Source organism: Mesoplodon bidens, assembly GCF_964165515.1.
Source record: "Mesoplodon bidens genome assembly, chromosome: 4".
In the NCBI taxonomy this organism is placed as follows: Eukaryota; Metazoa; Chordata; class Mammalia; order Artiodactyla; family Ziphiidae; genus Mesoplodon; species Mesoplodon bidens.
This window is the reverse complement of record NC_138160.1, coordinates 149,385,006-149,402,893: the sequence shown is the minus strand read 5'-3', so window position 1 is coordinate 149,402,893 and position 17,888 is coordinate 149,385,006. Positions and strand designations below refer to the sequence as shown.

The 17,888-nt window shown below is 45.2% G+C and overlaps 1 long non-coding RNA gene across 1 annotated transcript in view; it reads right to left on the bottom strand.

The window, feature by feature from the left end:
* LOC308617027 overlaps positions 1-17,008 on the bottom strand; it is a 43,237-nt gene extending 26,229 nt beyond the window's left edge. The window contains exon 1 of the long non-coding RNA XR_014015803.1: positions 16,749-17,008. This is a non-coding gene — a long non-coding RNA (uncharacterized lncRNA). The remainder of the gene's footprint in view (positions 1-16,748) is intronic.
* Positions 17,009-17,888: the final 880 nt, after the last annotated feature.

The window sequence follows — 17,888 nt, the reverse complement described above, 5'->3', positions numbered from 1 at the left end:
TTCTGGATGTGTGGATACATGGACATAGATATAAGATGGGGGACTTCCCTGGTGGTGCAGTAGTTAAGAATCTTCCTTCCAAAGCAGCGGACACAGGTTTGATCCCTGGTCAAGGAACTAGGATCCCGGATGCCGCAGGGCAACAAAGCCTGTGCACCACAACTACTGAGCCTGAGCTCTAGAGCCCGTGAGGCACAACTACTGAAGCCCACATGCCTGGAGCCCGTGCTCTGCTACAAGAGAAGCCACTGCAATAAGAAGCCCGTGCACCGCAACAAAGAGCAGCCACTGCTCGCCGCAACTAGAGAAAGCCCGCACGAAGCAACGAAGACCCAATGCAGCCAAAAGTAAAATAAATAAGGTTTTTAAAAATGTGAGGGATGCAGTGAAAGCAATGCTTAGAGAGGGAAAGCGCTGAAAGGATATATTTGAAAAGAAGCAAGATCAAAAATCAAAAATCGAAACCTCTACCTTAAGAAACTAGAAAAAGGGCAAATTAAACCTAAAGTAATCAGAAGAAAAAATACTAAAATTTGGAGAAGTCAATAAAATTTAAAACAGGAACTTGGTAGAGAACATCAACTGAACCAAAAGCTGGCTCTCTGAAAAGATCAATAAAATCATACACTAACTAGGAAAAAATTAGAGAAGACAGAAATTATTATTATCAGCAAAGAACTAGGGGATATCATTACACCTCTTATGGATGTTGAAAGGGTAATAATGGAATACTATGAATAACTATACCCACAAGTTTAATAACCTTGATGGAATGGCCCTATTCCTTGAAAGACACAGCCTGCGAGAACTCAACACAAGAAGAAACAATCTGAATAGTCCTATATCTATGAAAGAAACTGAATGAACAATCAGTAACCTTCCAGGAACCTTGCTACACTGTTGGTGGCAATGTAAATTGGTGCAGCCACTATGGAAAACAGTATGGAGGGTCCTTAAAAAACTAAAAACAGAATTACTATATGATCCAGCAATCCCACTACTGGGCATATATCTGGACAAAACTGTAATTCAAATAGATACATACATCCCAATGTTCACAGCAGCACTATTTACAACAGCCAAGACATGGAAGCAACCTAAATTTCTATCAACAGATGAGTGGATCAAGAACATGTGCTACACATACAATGGAATATTACTTAGCCATAAAAAGGAATGAAATAAGCCATTTGCAGCAACATGGATGGACCTAGAGATAGTCATACTAAGTAAACCAGACAAAGACAAATATCATATATCGCTTATGTGTAGAATCTACAACAATAAATAAGTAAAAGAAAATAAAATATACAAATGAACTTATTTCCAAAATAGAATGAGACTCACAGACATAGGAAACAAACTTATGGTTACCAAAGGGGAAAGGGGCGTGGACAGAGGGCTATATTAGGAAGTTGGGATTAACATATACCCACTACTATGTATAAAATAGATAACCCACAAGGACCTACTGTATAGCACAGGGAACTATACTCAATATTCTGTAATAACCTGTAAGAGTAAAGAATCTGAAAAAGATATGTATGTGGGCGTGTGTGTGTATAAAACTGAATCGCTATGCTGTACACCTGAAACTAACACACTATTGTAAATCAACTATACTTCAATAAAAAAGTAAAGTAAAAAATAATATAATTACTAACCTTCTAAAACAGAAAACACCAGATCCAGATGGGTTCACTGGTGAATTCTACCAAACATTTAAGGAAGAAATTCTCTGCAATTAGTTTCAGAGGACAGAAGCAGAGGGAATGTGCACTAACTCATTCTATGAGGTAAGCATTTCCCTAATAACAAAACCAGACACAGACATGACAAGGAAACTATAGATCAGTCTCTCTCATAAACAGTGATGTAAAAATCCCAGACAAAATATTAACAAACTGGGGACTTCCCTGGTAGTCCAGTGGGTAAGACTCCATGGGGGGGCCCAGGTTTGATCCCTGGTTGGGGAAATAGATCCCACATGCCGCAACTAAGAGTTTGCACGCCGCAACTGAGAAGCCCGCATGTCTAAAGGAAGATCCCACAAGCCACAACTAAGACCCAGTGCAGTCAAAATAAATAAATATTTTTTAAAAATATTAACAGACTGAATCCAATAATATAGAAGAATTATACACCATAACCAAGTGGTATTTATCTCAGGTATGCAACGCTGGCTCAACGTTCAAAAATCACTTCAGGGGACTTCCTTGGTGGTCCAGTGGTTAAGAATCCACCTTCCAATGCAGGGGACGTGGGTTTGATCCCTGGTGAGGGAACTAAGATCCCACATGCCACAGGGCAACTAAGCCCATGCGCCACAACTACTGACCCTGCGCACCTCAACTAGAGAGCCAGCATGCTGTGAACTACAGAGTCCATGCACTCTGGAGCCCGTGCACCACAACTAGAGAGCCCGTGGGCCGCAACTAGAGAGAAGCCTATGCGCTGCAACGATAGATTCCACACGCCACAACGAAAACCCCACGTGCGGCAACTAAGACCCAACACAGCCAAAAATAATAAAAATAAATAAAATAATTTTAAAAAATCACTTCAACGGTCTAAAGAAGAAAAATCACAGCATATCAAAAGATTTTTCTAAATTTATTTGAAAAGGCAAGACTATGGAGATGGCAGTAAAAGGACCAGTGGTTGCCGGGGATCGGGGTTGGGAGAGGGGTGACTAGGAGGCGCACAGGGCATTTTTTAGGGCAGTGAACATGTTTCGCAGGACACTATAAAGGTGGACGCATCTTCATCTAAACCCACAGAACATATATGCAAAGTCAACTGTGGACTGTGGGGGATGGCGACATGTCAGTGTAGGTTCGTCCACTGGAACAAACACACCACCATCTCACATGTCCAGGGGTCTGTAGGCCGGCAGGCCCAATTTACCATGCGCCATTAACTGCCCATTGGCATCTGGTAGCCCTCCTACCACTACAGAGCAGTGGCACACCACGACGGCCACTCCCTGGGCCCTGCTGGAGCCGAGGCCCTCCCAGGCCCTGAGACCAGGCTGCTGGCACCAGCTGCCTGGATTCCTTGGGCTGTGCATGCAGCACCACACAGGCTCACCCCTCCAGAGGCCTCCTTCCTGAAAGGAACTGCTGCCGCCAGGACATGGGTGAACCAGTGCCCCTCGCACCTCCCACGTGACGATGGTCTCGTGGACCCACAACACAGCTGGTACTCAGGAAATACCCAATACTCTAGCCACTTGCAGCAGATGGCTTGTATTTAGATGCTTTCCATGGAGCTGCTGACCGCTTGGCTGAGGACTATTTGTTGACCAGCCAGGGCAGGGGCAGTTTCCCTGAAGGGGCCTTTCATTGCACGTGGGGAGACAGCCCTGGCAAGGCTGCACAAAAGCATGGCAGAAATAGTAGAACAGAGCCCAGAATCCCCCAGTGCGTCTCCCGCCCCTCTCCAATGCCCTGGGATTAAGCGGATTCCAACACTCTATTCAAATGTCTGCTTGTCTTAATTACACTGCTTGGGCACTAGGCTTCTAAACTTCACACTCAGACAAGTTCATATTCGATTAGATGAGATGAGGTGTGTCAGTCATCAAGCAGACATCGGAGGTGAATTACAGTAAAGAGGCTGGATCCATTCATGATGTGATCTGTGGTCTGACTAGGAAGAACTTTCAGAGCCCCACCCTCTCCCCTGCCCGGCCCAGTCTATGTGAATGGATACGGAGGCCCACGAGTGCCATCTGTCCTGTGGGTGGGAAGATGAAACCTCATAAAGGCCCAGCCACAACGGAGGCCCCCCCAGCACTTCCTCTGGCCACCTGCAAGAGCGTCCACCTGCATCCATGTCCCCAGATCACCAACTGTCTTCTGATCCTCTTGGTACAAGTGGCATCATCCTGACAACCAAGTCCATCTTGGGTGGGGGGCAGGGTTGATCCCCCTCCCAAAGGGCAACCATAGAACAGAGGAGAAAATGTTTGGGGGCTGAGAAACAGGGGTGTGTGTAATATGGGCAATTTGCAGAGGATGAGGCCGAGACATCCAAGTGTATATGATTTCCAAAGTTTTCAGAAGCACATGTCATAACACGTCATAACAGAAAACCCTCGAGGACACCCAAGTGGCTACTAGCAGTAGAATCAAGAAATGAACAGGGTGCAGCCCCATCACAGGGCCCTACAGACTAGCAAAAGTGACCAGACTGCCATCCCATGGGCAGCTAACAGCACTGAGTAACGGAAAACTGACACAATGCCATTTGCACTCCAAAGAAAGCACACAGAATTAAAACACAGTGACCCAGGGAGGCACACACTTGTCACTCACCCGACAGAGGAGGCCTGTCTGGGAGTCATGTTGAGCGGGGGCTGGTGTGAGGGATTCATCCAGGTCTTGGCCTGGCCGTCCTTCTGTGGATGTCCACTTTAGTAGGTTTAGGTGGGTCCTGCAACGGCTTATGCATTTTCTAGAGACACTATATTCGACAATTAAATTCTATGAAGTCGGGGCTTGGAGACAAGATGGCAGAGTAGAAGGACGTGAGCTCGCCCCCCTCATGAAAATACCAAAATCACAACTAACTGCTGAACAACCACTGACCAAAAACCACCGGAACCTACCAAAAAAGTTACCCTACATCTAAAGACAAAGAGGAAGCCTCAAAGAGACAGCAGGAGGGGCCAATCACGACAAGATCAAACTCCACACCCACCGGCTGCGCAACCCACAAACTAGAAAATATTTACACTGGAAAGTTCGCACACAGGAGTGAACGTTCTGAGCCCCACATCTGTCTCCCCAGCCTGGGAGTCTGGCATCGGGAGGCACAGTGCCCAAACCAGCTGGGCTTGAAGGCCACTGGGGTTTGATCACCGAAATTCCACACGACTGGGGGAAACAGAAGCTCTACTCTTGGAGGAGGCACACAAGGTCTCGAGCACACCAGGGAAAAGCAGTGACCTCATAAGGGGCTGGGCCAGACCTACGTGCTGATGTTGGAGGATGTCCTGTGGAGGTAGGGGGGGTGCGGCTATGGCTCACTGTGGGGACAGAGACACTGGCAGTGTAAGTTCTGGGGAGTGCTCATTGGTGTGAACCCGCCTGGAGGCTGAGATTTTTCTCACCAAGACCTGGCCCCACCCAACAGCCTGTAAGCTCCAGTGCTGGGACGCCTCAGGCCAAAAAACCAACAGGGCGGGAACACAGCCCTGCCCATTGGAAGACAGTCTTCCTGAGCCTACAGCTTCCCACTAAACACACCCCTTGACACGGCCCTGCCCACCAGAGGGACAAGACCCAGCTATACCCACCAGTGGGCAAGAATCAGTCCCTCCTACCAGGAAGTCTGCACAAGCCCTTCGCCAGCCTCACCCACCAGGGGGCAGACACCTGAATCAAGAACTACAATCCCAGGCTTCCCTGGTGGCACAGTGGTTGAGAATCCGCCTGCCAGTGCAGGGGACACAGGTTCTAGCCCTGGTCCAGGAAGATCCCACATGCCACAACTGAGAGTTCACATGCCATACTAAGGGATTGCATGCCACAACTAAGAGTTCGCATGCCGCAACTAAAGATCCTTCATGCTGCAACTCAAGATTCCATGTGCCGCAACAAAGACTGAAGATCCTGCGTGCCGCAACTGAGACCCAGCACAGCCAAACAGATAAAGATTTTTTTAACTTACAAAAATTAAGGACAAAAAGAAAATACTAAAAGCAACAAGGGAGAAGCAACAAATAACATAAAAGGGAATCCCCATAAGGCGACGGGGTGATTTTCCAGCAGAAATTTTCCCACAGAAAGGCCCAAAGAAAGTGGACAATATATTTAAAGTTATGAAAGGGAAAAAACCTACAACCAAGAATACTCTACTCAGCAAGGCTCTCATTCAGATTCAACGGAGAAATCAAAAGCTTTGCAAACAAGCAAAAGCTAAGAGAATTCAGCACCACCAAACCAGCTTTACAACAAATGCTAAAGGAACTTCTCTAGGTGGCAAAGAAAAGGCCAAAACTACAAACAAGGAAATTATAAATGGGAAAGCTCACCACTAAAGGCAAACCTACAGCAGAGGTAGGAAATCATCCACATACAAATATAACATCAAAACCAATAATCGTGAGAAGAGAAAATACAAATACAGGATACTGGAAATGCATTTGAAATTAAAAGACCAGCAACTGAGAACAATCTTGTATGTATATAGACTGCTATATCAAAACTCCATGGTAACCTCAAACCGAAAATCTACAATAGATACACACACACAAAAGAATAAAGAATCCAAACACAACACTAAAATTAGCCATCAAATCACAAGAGAACAAAAAAATCCTACAAAAACAAATCCAAAACAATTAAGAAAATGACAATAAGAACATACAAATCGATAATTACCTTAAACATAAATGGATTAAATGCTCTAACCAAAAGACAGACTGGCTGAATGGATACAAAAATAAGACCCGTACATATGCTGTCTACAAAAGACCCACTTCATATCTAGGGACACATACAGACTGAAAGTGAAGGGATGGAAAAAGGTATTCCACACAAATGGAAATCAACTGAAAGATGGAGCAGCAATACTCGTATCGGATGGAACAGACGTGAAAATAAAAGCTGTTACAAGAGACAAAAAAGGACACTACATAATGATCAAGGCATCAATCCAAGAAGAAGATATAACAATTGTAAATATATATGCATACAACAGAGGAGCACCTCAATATATAAGGCAAAAGCTAACAGCCATCAAAGGAGAACTTAACAGTAACTCAATAATAGTGGGGAATTTGAACACCCCACTTTCATCAATGGACAGACCATCCAGACAGAAAACCAATAAAGAAACATAGGTTTTAAATGACATATTAGACCAGATGGATTTTTTAATTTTTTATTTATTTTTGTTTTGTCTTGTTTTTTGCAGCACGTGGGCCTCTCACTGTTGTGGCCTCTCCCGTTCCGGAGCACAGGCTCTGCACGCTCAGGCTCAGCAGCCATGGCTCATGGGCCCAGCCGCTCCGTGGCATGTGGGATCTTCCCGGACCGGGGCACAAACCCAGGTCCCCTGCATCGGCAGGCGGACTCTCAACCACTATGCCACCAGGGAAGCCCTATTTTTTATTTATTTATTTATACACTGAGTGTTTTTAATGCCTATTTATTTATTTATTTTTGCCTGTGATGGTTCTTCATTGCTGCGCATGGGCTTTCTTTAGTTGCGGTGAGCAGGGGTTACTCTTGATTCTGGTGCACAGGCTTCTCAATGCAGTGGCTTCTCTTGTTTTGGAGCATGGGCTCTAGGCGCGGGGGCTTCAGTACTTGTGGCATGTGAGCTCAGTAGTTGTGGCTCACAGGCTCTAGAGCACAGGCTCAGTAGTTGTGGCGCATGGGCTTAGTTGCTCCGCAGCATGTGGGATCCTCCCAGACCAGGGCTCAAACCTGTGTCCCCTGCATTGGCAGGCAGATTCTTAACCACTGCGCCAACATGGAAGTCCCTAGATCAGATGGACTTAATTGATATTTATAGAGCATTCCAACCAGAAGCAGCAGAATACACATTCTTCTCAAGAGCACATGGAACATTCTCCAAAATAGAACACACGCTGAGCCACAAAGCAAGCCTCGGTAAATTTATGAAACTGAAATCATATCAAGCATCTTTTCTGATCACAATGCTATGAAATTATAATTCAACAAGAAAAAACTGTAAAAAACACAAACACATACAGGCTAAACAATATAATACTAAACAACCAATGGATCACTGAAGAAATCAAAGCAGAAATCAAAAATACCTAGAGACAAATGAAAACAAAAACACGATTCAAAAAGAGTTCTAAGAAGGGAGTTTACAGCAATACAGTTGTACCTCAGGAAACAAGAAAAACATCAAATAAACAACTTAACCTTACACCTAAAGCAACTAGAGAAAGAAAGACAAACAAAACCCAAAGTTAGTAGAAGGAAAGAAATCAAGATCAGAGCAGAAATGAAAGAAATTCGAGACAAAGAAAGTAATAGAAAAGATCAATGAAACTAAAAGCTGGTTCTTTCAAAAGATAAACAACAAAACTGATAAACCTTTAGCCAGACTCATCCAGAAAAAAATGGAGGGCTCAAATCAAAAAAATTAGAAATGAAAATGGAGAAGTTACAACAAACACCACAGAAATACAAAGGATCATAAGAGACTACTACAAGCAACTATATGCAAATAAAATGGACAACCTAGAAGAAATGGAGGAATTCTTAGAAATGTACAATCTCCCAAGACTGAACTACAAAGAAATAGAACATATGAACAGAAAAATCACAAGTACTGAAATTGAAACTGTGATTTAAAAACTCCCAACAAACAGAAGTCCAGAACAAGACTGTTTCACAGGTGAATTCTATCAAACATTTAGAGAAGAGTTAATGCCTTGCTTCTGAAACTATTCCAAAACACTGCAAAGGAAGGAACACTCCCAAACTCATTTTATGAGGCCACCATCACTCTGATACCAAAACCAGACAAAGATACCACAACAAAAAGAAAATTGCAGGGCTCCCCTGGTGGCGCAGTGGTTGAGAATCTGCCTGCCAATGCAGGGGACATGGGTTCGAGCCCTGGTCTAGGAAGATCCCACATGCCGCAGGGCAACTAGGCCCATGAGCCACAACTACTGAGACTGCGCGTCTGGAGCTTGTGCTCTGCGACAAGAGAGGCCGTGACAGTGAGAGGCCCGCGCACCACGATGAAGAGTGGCCCCCGCTCGCCGCAACTAGAGAAAGCCCTCGCACAGAAACAAAGAACCAACAGAGCCAAAAATTAATTAATTAATTAAATTTAATTTAATTAAAAAAAAGGAAAATTGCAGGCCAATATCACTGGTGAACACACACACACAAATCCTCAACAAAATACTAGCAAACCATGGGAATTCCCTGGTGGTCCAGGGGTTAGAACTCCATGCTCTCACTGCTGAGGGTCTGGTTTCGATCTCTGGTCAGGGAGCTAAAACCCCATAAGCCACACAGCATGGGCAAGAAAAAAAAAAAGACTAGCAAACCAAATCCAACAATACATTAAAAGGATCATACACCATGATCAAGTGGGATTTACCCCAGGGATATAAGGATTCTTCAGTATCTGCAGATCGATCACCGTGATACACCACTTTAAACATCTGATCATCTCAATAGATACAGAAAAGGTTTTTGACAAAATTCAAAACCGATTTATGATAAAAACTCCCCAGAGAGTGGGCACAGAGGGAACACACCTCAACATAATAAAGTCCATATATGACAAATCCACAACTAACATCACAGTCAATGGTGAAAAGCTGAAAGCATTTCCTCTAAGATCAGGAACAAGACAAGAATGTCCACTCTCGCCAATTTTACTCAGCATAGTTTTGGAAGTTCTGGCCATGGCAATCAGAGAAGAAAAAGAAATAAAAGGAAAAGAAGAAGTAAAACTGGCACTCTTTGCAGATGACATGATACTATACATAGAAAACCATAAAGATGCTACAGAAAACTACTAGAGCTCATCAAGGAATTCAGTAAAGTTGCAGGATACAAAACTAATACACAGAAACCTGTTGCATTTCTATACACTAACAACAAAAGAGCAGAAAGAGAAATTAAGGAAACAACTCCATTTACCATCGCACCAAAAAGAATAAAATACCTAGGAATAAACCTACCTAAGGAGGCAAAGACCTGTATTATGAAAACCATAAGATGCTGATGAAAGAAACTGAACATGACACAAATAGATGGAAAGATATACCATTTTCTTGGATTGACAGAATCAATATTGTCAAAATGACTATACTACCCAAGGCAATCTACAGATTCAATGCAATCCCTGTCAAATTACCAATGGCATTTTTCACAGAACTAGAACCAAAAGTTTTTAATTTGTATGGAAACACAGAAGACCCCAAATAGCCAAAGCAATCTGTGGGCCAACAAAAAATGGAGCTGGAGGAATCAGGCTCCCTAACTTCAGACTATACTACGGAGCTACTGTGATCAAGACAATGTGGTACTGATGCAAAAACAGAAATATAGATAAATGGAACGGGATAGAAAGCCCAGAGATAAACCCACACACCTAGGCCAATTAATGTACAACAAAGGAGGCAAGAATATACAATGGAGAAAACAGTCTCTTCAGTAAGTGGTGCTGGGAAAACTGGACAGCTGAATGTAAAAGAATGAAATTAGAACATTCTGTAACAACACAGACAAAAATAAACTCAAAATGGATTAAAGACCTAAATGTAAGACCGGACACTATAAAATTCTTAGAGGAAAGCATAGGCAGAACACTCTTTGACATAAATCGCAGCAAGATCTTTTTTGATCCATCTCCTACAGTAATGAAAACAAAAACAAAAACAAACAAATGGGACCTCATTAAACTCAAAAGCTTTTGCACAGCAAAGGAAACCATAAACAAAACAAAAAGACAACCCACAGAATGGGAGAAAATATTTAGAAACCATGTAACCAACAAGCAATTAATCTCCAATATTTACAAACAGCTCATGCAGCTCAATATCAAAAAAACAAACACCCGGGCTTCCCTGGTGGCCCAGTGGTTGAGAGTCCGCCTGCCGATGCAGGGGACACGGGTTCGTGCCCCAGTCCGGGAAGATCCCACATGCCGCGGAGCGGCTGGGCCTGTGAGCCATGGCCGCTGAGCCTGTTCGTCCAGAGCCTGTGCTCCACAACGGGAGAGGCCACAACAGTGAGAGGCCCGCGTACCGCCAAAAAAACAGAAAACAAAAAAAAAAAAACACCCAATCAAAAAATAGGCAGAAAGGGACTTCCCTGGCAGTCCAGTGGTTAAGACCTTGCCTTTCAGTGCATGGGGTGGGTTCGATCCCTGGTCGGGGAGCTAAGATCCCACATGCCTCGTGTCTAAAAAAACCAAGGCATAAAACAGAAGCAATATTGTAACAAATTCAAAAAGACTTTAAAAATGGTTCACATCAAAAATTTTAAAAAATCTTACAAAAAAAAAAATAGACCGAAGACCTAAATAGACATTTCTCCAAAGAAGACATACAGATGGCCAAGAGCCACATGAAAAGATGCTTAACATCGCTAATTATTAGAGAAATGCAAATCAAAACTACAAGATACCACCTCATACCAGTCAGAAGAGCCATCATCAAAAAGTCTGCAAATAATAAATGCTGGAGAGGGTGTGGGAAAAAGGGAACCCTCCTACCCTGTTGGTATTAATGTAAATTTGTACAGCCACTATGGAGAACAGTATGGAGGTTCCTTAAAAAACTTAAAATATAGCTAGCATATGATCCAGCAATCCTACTCTTGGGCATATATCTGGAGAAAACCATGCTTTGAAAGAATACATCACCCCAGTGTTCACTGCAGGGCTGTTTACAATAGCCAAGACATGCAAGCAACCTAAATGTCTGTCAACAGATGAATAGATAAAGATGTGGTACCTATATACAATGAAAATTTTCAGCCATTACAAAGAATGAAATAATGCCATTTACAGCAACATGGATGCACCTAGAGATTGTCATACTAAGTGAAGTAAGTCAGAGAAAGACAAATATATGATTACACTCATATGTTGGATCTTATTTGAAAAAATGATACAAATGACCTTATTTACAAAACAGAAACAGACTCACAGATTTCGAAAACAAACTTATGGTTACCAAAGGGTAAACCTGGGGGGTGGGATAAATTAGGAGCTTGGGATTAACATACACACAGTACTCTAACACAACAATGTAAAGCAACTATACTCCAATAAAAATTAATTAATTAAAAAAAATACACACACTACTATATATAAAATAGATAACCAACAAGAACCAACAAGACCACTGGGAACTCTACTCAATATTCCATAGTAGGGCTTCCCTGGTGGTGCAGTGGTTAAGAATCTGCTTGCCAATGCAGGGGACACGGTTCGAGATCTGCTCCGGGAAGATCCCACATGCCGCGGAGCAACGAAGACCCAATGCAGCCAAAAATAACTAAATAAAATTAAAAAATATATATTCCATAATAACCTAAATGGGAAAAGAAATTGAAAAAGAATAGATATATGTATAACTGAATCACTTTGCTGTACATCTGAAACTATCACATTGTAAATCAAATACAGTCCAACATGAAATAACTCTAAGTATTACATATGGAAGATCCACAAAGAAGTTGAATCAGAGAATAAGCTTATAATCAGAGTATAGGGTTTTTGGTAAGTTTCCAGAAATGCAATACAAAAACAGATCTTGGTGCATTCTGAATCACTAGTAACAGCAGCTAAAAGACATTCTTAGAAGATAACCTAGACTATTAAAACTAACTTTAATGGCACCTCTTCAATTTGTTAGAAATTTTAAGTCCTAAAGTATGTCTGTGAAATAATACAAAATTTACATAGTGATGTCTACCCCGGGTTCCTGGCACAGAGCTCTTAAAACCCTTGTAAATTCCTAAGCGATAAAAGCACCAGGAGCATCTTCTGTTCTGTGGAGGCGACTGGGTGGGCTCCAGGATGGGGCTGGTCAGCAGAAAGGCTGCGCCATGATTGGAAGCTTGGGCTTTTTAGCCCCACCTCCCGCCCTCCAGAGAGGGGCGAGGGGCTGGAAACGGAGTGAATAAGTGATCACGCCTGTGTGAAGAAGCCTCCATAAAATCCCAGTAGCAGGGGTTTCTGAGAGCTTCAAGGTGAACACATCCACACCAGCAGGGTGACACATCCCAAGTCCAGGGGCACAGAAGCTCGTGCACTGGGGACCCTCCCAGACCTCGTCCTGTGTTATCTCTTCATCTGGACAGCCGTGTGTATCTTTTATCATCCTTCACTAAACTGGTAAACATAAGCACATGTTTCCCTGCGTTCTGAGAGCAAATTAAGAGCAAATTAACTGAAACTGAGAAGGGGGTTATGGGAAACTCTGATCTGTAGCCAAGTCAGACAGAAGTTGTGGGCAACCTAGGGACCAACTACTTTCGATTAGCATCTAAAGTGGGGGGACGGTCCTTAGGGACTGAGCCCTTAACCTGTGGGGGTCTGACACTGTCTCCAGGTGGACGGTGTCAGAACTGAGTTGGGTTGTAGGACACCTGGTTGGTGTCACGGAATTGCTGGGTCTGGGAAACCCCTATAGCCCTGGTGACCAGAAGTATCAGAAGTGAAATGTTCTGTGTGGAAGTAAAACAGACACAGTGCGGAGAGCTGTAGTTTCTTCCACGGCAATCTCTAATGAAGGACATAAAATGATCTTTTTTTTCTTTTCAGCCACACCACTTGGCTTGTGGGATCTTAGTTCCCCGACCAGAGATCAAACCTGGGCCCCCTGCAGTGGAAGCTCGGAGTCTAACCGCTGGACCGCCAGGGAAGTCCCTGAAACGATCTTAATGGGAAATTATAAAGTGTTACCGAACAACATCAAAGGAGAAAGAAAGAGAGAGCGCGAGTTCTCGGAAAAGAGACGCGATGCCATCCTGATGGCAACTCCCCCAAACAGATGCAGACTGTTAACAAAATTCCATTCCATCCAAAACCAGGTCGGGTTTTTTGGTTTGTTTATGAAAAACTACTTCTGAGAACTGAAATGAGAGCCAAATGTCTAAGAATAGCCAAGTTTCCTACAGAACAAGGTGGAAGAACTTTCCCTAAAACACATCAAAGCATTTAAGTCCGGGCAGTAGTTGGGGCCACACAGCAGTAGCAGGAAGAAGGACCCACAGACCTGGGGAAAGAATGGACGTGGGGCAGGAATCTCCTCCGGGGCAGGCACTGGCCCACAGGGTGATGACAAAGCCTGTCTACGGGCAGTGGGGTAGGGGGCTGGGTAACACTGTCAATGTCATGTATAATAATCCATTTAATGCAGATTTTGGGGGGTTTTTTTTGGCCGAGCCCCGAGGCATGAGGGATCCTAGTTTCCTGACCAGGGATCCAAACCGCACCGCCTGCAGTGGAAGCACAGAGTCTTAACCCAGGACCGCCAGGGAAGTACTTTCAGAAGAAGTTAAAGGCAAGTGTCCCACGACTTCTGTATACAGATTTTTCTTATATAAGGAAAATAAAAAAGAAGCTACAAAGGAGGAGATGGACCTGTTAACCTTGAGTCCATTCACCAGCACAGAATAAAGGGGATGAAAAGATAAACCACACACGGGGAGAAAATATTGGCAGTGCCTGCAAACGAAAAAGGATTCATGCCCAGAGCATCTAAAGAAAACTGAAGAAATCAATAAACATACAAAAACACACATCACCTAGAAGATGAACCACCACACCCTTGTCCGGTAAGAACCCTACGTCACCACGAAGAGACCCTGGGTCCCACTCGAGGTGGACAAGCATTTATCGAGGTCACTCAGCGATGGGGACCACAAGGAAGAAATAAACAGGCGGGCAAGAATACACTCCAGACACGACCAGCATTTTCTGAGTAAATTTAAACTTATCCATAAGCTACGAAGCCACGCTTTTTTCTCTGAAGTGCAGAAACTCAAGTCACATCTCGCACTTGGAGATAAAAACAAGAATGACTGTCGCGGCACTGCTAACTAATCAAGAAATGCACTTGGGGAATTCCCCGGCAATGCAGAGGTTAGGGCTCTGCGCTTCTACTGCAGGGGGCCCGGGAACTAAGATCCCACAAGCCATGGTGCAGCCAAAAAAAGGAAAAAAACACTTGGAAAAACCCAGGCAGCAAAGGCACTGGAACACAAGAGTCAATGGGGAGAGCTGAGCCTCAGACACCAGCACGTGTGAAACAGACTGGGGCTGAGAAACCCCAGAGAAACTTCTGTGTGACATTACTGGTGATTTACGAACTAACGTTCACTTATTGGAAACTGAAGGGGCAAAATCAGACGACACACTGCTTGGTAAAGGTATGAATAATAACAAAGAATCAGGACAGAGGTCACCTTGGCAACAGGAGGGAGAGAAGATGTGGGAGAAGCACAGGAGATGCGGAGATGCCAACAGGTACCAGGGCCTGCCTGTACACCTGGGAGGTGAGTCCACAGGTGTTTATAGTTATTAATGTTGCAGCAAAACAGAAACAAGCCTAGGGGCCTGAAAGAGATAAGCAACCTTGGTTATTCTTTAGCTGTTACTACTAACAAACACTTGTAGCTAGACTTGTCCTTCACAAAGCTGATTACTCTAGGAATCCACATGAATTACACTCTGCACCTGGCACTCTTCTCCCCCTACACTCCCTTGTAGCGCTCTTTATTTCAGAAAGAAGGTCAGAGGCCTGTAAGTTCAAGGATACCAGACCCGGTTGCCAGGCTGCCTAACGCCAGCTGTGACCATTTTGAAATAATGCAAGAAAAAAATGCAAGACCTTCACAACTTTGATCCTTATCACCTACCCCAGACCGAGAGTCCTGAGTATAAAAAACTTCTCTCTACCCTCTCGAGGGGGGCACAGTGCTTGAGGCGCTAGCCTACTGTGTTCCCCCCTTTGCCTGGCAAAGAATCCAGCTTTTCTTTCTTTTCCTCAAAACTCTGTCTCCCTATTTCGGTTCCGCATCGGTGCACAGAAAGCCAAGATTATTTTGGCATCATTAACTTAATGCAAAAGTCACACGATTTAAGAGCAGCCCCACGGCAAGCACAGTACACCTCACAGAGGACACACTACCGCCAGCACTACTGGAAGTGGATCCCCTCCCCTCATGATCACGGCATCAACAGCTCCTCCTGTGGTAGTTCCATGGTCTGGAGGCCACCTGCATGGGGTGAGGGGGGCAGCAAGACCCCAGGGCACCTCCCTTCACCTCCCTCGCAGACTCAGCTTTGTGCTCAGCTTGTCCCCCACCCCAGGTCATGCCCCTGCTTCAAGCTCCGTGGGTCATTTACAGGAGACAAAGACCCTCCTCCCAGAGTGTGAATGGCAGCCTGCAGGATCCCTGCTTCCACCTGTGTTCACGGATAACGTAAAGGAGGGAAATTCTAGGGCACTTTTATGGTTTTAATAACTGGATCCTGCTTATTCCTTTCAGAAGACAGGTATTGAGAAAGGCTGGGACCTGGGACCCTTTGCTGCAGTGCTTGCACCTGGACAACTATCTCCTCCAGCAACAGGTGCAAAGCAACTCTAAGGGACTAAAAATAACTGCATGCATGCGCAGTGGGGGCAAATTAAGAACAAGATACAAAAAGGCCAAAGCCCAAACGCCACTAACGAGGTACGGGAGCAAAAGCAGGATCCTGTGCATGATCCCCGCACACAGCACCAAGGGGGTGGCCAGACCATCTAAGCCACCGCTCCGGCCCGACCCACCCACCTACCCCCACCCTGTTTAAGGGACCAGCCCGCCCCTCCTCCTGGATCCAGCAAAGGCACCAGTAACTTGTTCTCGCTCCCTCATGCTGTAGCACGAACCTCAATAAAGCCTTGCCTGAACTCTTCACCTGGCCTGATCTATTTCTACTGATTAAGGGCTCCAAGAACCCAGGTAACAGTTATCAGCTAATACCCTCATGGTAACACACTGTTAATTAATCAGAATTGAACACTAGTTGCTTTTACAGGTCACATTTTACAGAATTTTCATTAATCTGAATGCCACGTGTTAACAGGAAATGGAACAGGACCAGAGCTTCAGGAACTCTGTACCTTGTATGGATGAGTCACTATTATTTTTATAAAGACATGAATCCACCTCTTTGTCGACCTTATTTCAGTGTCCTGTCAAGTTTATCAGTGTAACAGCCACTTATCTTACCAGCAAAAGTGAGTTCAGCAATAGAGGGCGTAATTGCAATCTATGACGGAGCACCGGCAAACCCAGAGGATAATGACGGGGCGCTTACTATTCAGGGAAAAAGTAGTCTGGAGGGGCTGTAATAACCGAGGAGTCCATTGGAGGAGCTGGGCGTCCAAAATATGGAGGCTTCTCAGTGGCTGGGCTGTCCTGGCCCAGAGAGGTTTTCTTTCTGCTGGGTATTAAGATGCGCCTTCCGGTTGGAGATGTAGAGGGTGGTCTCTACCTGTTTGGAGTAATTGATGAAGCTTGGGGAGAGGGAGGGGGACGCATGAGAGCTCTCCCTATAGGCCCATTTCCACTCCAACTTTAGCTGAGGTTTCCTCAATTAATTCCAGGGAACTTTCTGCATTTTCCCCACAACCGCAGTGGAAGACAGGACATTCCTGAGAACCTTCCCAAAACAACACGAGTCGAAACAACACGCTCCGCGCCAGGAGACCAAGAACAGACCTGAGGAACTTACTACTCTAAGTGGAAGAAGAGGGGGAAAGGATCCGTTATTTTACCTTTTCTGAAAACTGAGGCCAGAGTGAAAGCAGAACCGTCAGGTCCAGGGCGGGTCCCCTGCAGCCACCCCAACCGCCCTCCCCAAGTCCTGTCCTCCCTCCGACCCCACCCAGCAAAGGACTCGGGGAGGGACCCCCGCGTGGGGACGGGACAGGACGCCAAGACCCCACCCCGGGGCGGAGGGCTTATTGGGGTGGAGGCTAGCAGGGGGAGCGGGGAGGGAGACGCGGGACCCCGTCAGCTTCCAGCGGGTTCCTTGCCGGTTCGAACCAGCCCCTCCTGGTCTCCGGCCCCGGCTCGGGCACTCACCATCTCCGCCTCGCCGCCTCGCTCTGAGCTCTCCCCAGCGTCATGTCAGCGGCCCCGAGACTTGGGCAGGTGAGAGCGATGAGGAACGTAAGCGTGGGACAGGCGCGCACGAGCTCGGCGGGCGTACAAGCGCAGCAGAGGGCGGACAGCCTCTTCTTGGGACCGAAATTGGGCCCGCCCCCGGCCTTGATTGGACAGTAATCCTTGCCCCGCCCCCACGCTCAATCCTCCTCACCCCATCCTACTCTGTTTTTTTTCGGTACGCGGGCCTCTCCCGTTGCG